Consider the following 3,528-nt stretch of genomic DNA (forward strand, 5'->3'; position numbering starts at 1 on the left):
CATGCATACTCTATCTGTTTTATTGGTAAACAATATCTGTTTTGACTGGTTAATTACTGAGAGTTCTCTAATTTGGAGGTGGGGATTGGGTTAAAATTGAAAAAATGTTGATTGGAAGTTGGCTTTCTCTCTCTTGTCAATTTGTATTGTTTTGTTACATGTGACACAGCTTTCAATAAAAAAGAAAAAAAAAACTGGTATATTGCTTTGAATTTACACAACTCATTTAGGTAGAACCAGTTGATAAAACATGGCTAAGTAAATCCAAGATTTCATTTTTTAAAGTGATATGTATATAAATAAATCTGAATTAAGAAAATAATACTGGAAGACAGTGAATCACCATGGTGGGCAWGCCTACCATCAGCCACCCTCTGGCTCTGCGATCGCACCTGGTGGTGGAAAAAATTACTGCCTCAGCTCGAATCTGTACTCTGGACCGCCCTGAACAAGAAAAAAAAAAAACTCCCTCTGTTTATCTACACAGTGTTACTCCTTTTCATATATTGCACCAAAACATTAAGATTCAGTTTCATTCCTTCTTTGTTCAAAGTCARTCCAGAAAAAGAAACTATTTCGGTTCACCACTCCAATCCGTCAGAGACGGAGACATCGGCGTACCATTGTTTTGGTATTCTTGTCAACTGGTGCAGTATGGATATGTCAGCATTTTTTAAAATCAATTAGCCAGAATTATTTTTATAAAAACAGAGAAAAACTTATATATATACCAAAACAGCCAATATACAGTAGGTGCATATGTAGCATCAGATTTGTGATTATTTATGAGTCAGTTCAGACCAAACTTGACCAACATCATGTAAGATTCCCCTCATGATCTCACATCCGACCAAACTTAGATATCAAGAACACATTTTAATTGACATGASAATTATTTACACTGAATCAAAAAGCACAGGAGTAACACAGACGTTAAAGCGCCAAGTCTGTGATTGAGAAGTTGCCAGTTCAAATTCCAGCAAAATTTGGGTGGAGGTGTTGAAGCACTGACCTGCCTTCATCCACATTAGCTCCCTTCTGGACCCTTGAGCAAAGCAGGGCACCCTAAACTCGTGTTATGGTTGAATCAGGAACAGCATCTGGCATGAAAATCAAACGCCAAGTTTGCTTACTGCAGTGATCCCCTGAGAAAGGGGGGAAAACACAATAATCACAGGTAAACAAATTAATTAATTAAWTAATTTACACATTTGACTTTCACATGATATAATTTATTATTATTACTATCTGTTTTAAGTAAATGACATAAGAAGCCAATTTGTGGGACAGTTTTTTTTTTTAGCTGCAGCATTTTTGACAAGACCTTCAGCTTTTTAGATTTTACACACCTTCATCTAATGTGTAGTATGGAAGTAAAGACTGAGTTTATTAAAACAGTGTGAAAATTACTTAAGAATTTGATCTTCAAACAAAAATAACCACCAGTGATGAAGTGGTGATCATTTCAGTGTGGACCCTGCTGGAGATCCCACCAGACCCATAGGTGGACAGTATTATAGGAGAGGATGGATGGATTAACTCATTGAAATGAACTCATATTGTGCTGAAATTTGGTGTGGATGTAACTTAAAAGGTACACAGTRCATATTAAGTCCTACTAAATTAATAAGATCTACTTAAAACTCAACAACTGTTGGAGTCAGCCCTGTTTATCTGTTGGCAAAATATCTCAAGAACCATTTGACAGCTTTTAATGAAATATGTTATTTGTTATTTCTTCCTTATCAGATATGCATCTACAGTTAATTAACTTTTGAAGTCAATCCAATTCAAGATAAACACAATTACAGTTTTTTTCTTGGTTTCAATGATGTAATAGTTCATTCAAACTCCACATTTTCAACAGTGAACACACAGGCCTAACAGAGGCACTGATGTTCAAAGTGACATTTTGTTTGCAAAAGTTTCTAACCGAGCCAAAACATTTAAAATATGAAACACAAACGTTTTAAGCTTAATTCATTTATTCATTTCATTTAAAAATTAAAATTTTATACACAACAAAGAAAAAAAGAAATCACACTTGAAATGAAAGGAGGCAGAAAGAAGAAAAAATCTTATTACATCTGCCCCATTTTTCCAAAATTAATTTCAAACAATAATAATCAAGAAACAAAACACTACTTGCGACCAAGTGTGAGCTCTTCCWTAAAGGACATGAAAATACAACACTCAGTGCATCATTGCTTGTCATTGTAGCCCATTATATCCATTTCATGCCATTTGTTATCTTTCTACTCAGTTTGTGTCAAATGTTCCTTTATACAAAAGTATTAAATCCAGAATCAGAAATGCTTTTATGCAAATTTTATTGATTGCAGGACATTTTTTTAAACTTTAGCTGAAAATGAAATAATGTAAATATTACAGACAATTCTGTAAATGTAAACCAAAATACATTAAATCTAACTTCGAATAAGAAATTAAGAAACTATAAATAAAATTCATTAGAGTATAAAAATTACCCACTCAGTCTCATCTGTCTTGGACCTCCTCCATCCATGCTGGTATAAAGAACAAAATGCTTCAGTGATTTCATGCTGATGTAGGTTCTAACAGTCAGAAACAGGTGATTTCTGTTTGGTTACCAGAGCTAAAACAATGAGGTTTGGACTTATTGAATAACATCTGTGTGGCAAAAGAGTGAAGAAAATATGTCAAACCTATAAGAAGTTGTTAACACATTTGCAAGAAGTGGCTTCTGCTCTGCTGAATTAGTGATGATGAAAACTTATTGGATCCTATTCTTTAAGCGGGTCAAAGCAACTAAAAAGAAAAAAAAAAACTGTATACACATTAGCCAAAACAAAAATGACTCGTTTTACAGACGTTAAGCTAAAATTCGACTTCATCTGAGAGTCATTCATAACACAATCTTTTTAGTGTGACATTGTCACATGAAACTGTAGATGGTGTTATTTTAAAGAACTGACCAACAGTGCTTCACCTCAGTCATTTTTTTAACATTAAATGATCTTAGTATAAACTCTGGGATGGCAGGCAATGTGCATTCTTCAATGAATTAGGTTTTTCATTTATTGAGGGATTGCTATTTTTGTGCCAAATGGACACAAATCCAGTTTGTGTGAGCCAGGAGGACTCTGGCTGAGTTAAAGCGGATCAAATACTTCTTTTTCAGTAATTTGGATTTTTTCTCCAACATTTCAAACATTTTCTTTGAGAGGATTTTCATGTAATAATTTGTTTTTGTCYATTTAAATTACCAAGAATGATAACTTCTTTGTAAGTGGACAAACTTGCAAAATCAAAACAGATTCAAATAATATTTTCTTTCCTGCATTTTAGGGGTTCAAACAAACCAAGCACCTTTAAGGATTGAAGGACGTGTTTAATAATAAATGATCATTAGCTACAGCTCAGAGGATGCATGTGTTCCAATTACTTAAATATTTCTTTTTTATTATTTTGTTTAAAGGTACAGTGTGTAGGATTTGTTGTTTTCAGCAACATCTAGTGGTTGAGTGGTTGAATCATCCTCCTAGGTCC

The sequence above is a fragment of the Austrofundulus limnaeus genome, unplaced genomic scaffold (genome assembly GCF_001266775.1).
Source record: "Austrofundulus limnaeus strain Quisiro unplaced genomic scaffold, Austrofundulus_limnaeus-1.0 Scaffold319, whole genome shotgun sequence".
Taxonomy (NCBI): domain Eukaryota; kingdom Metazoa; phylum Chordata; class Actinopteri; order Cyprinodontiformes; family Rivulidae; genus Austrofundulus; species Austrofundulus limnaeus.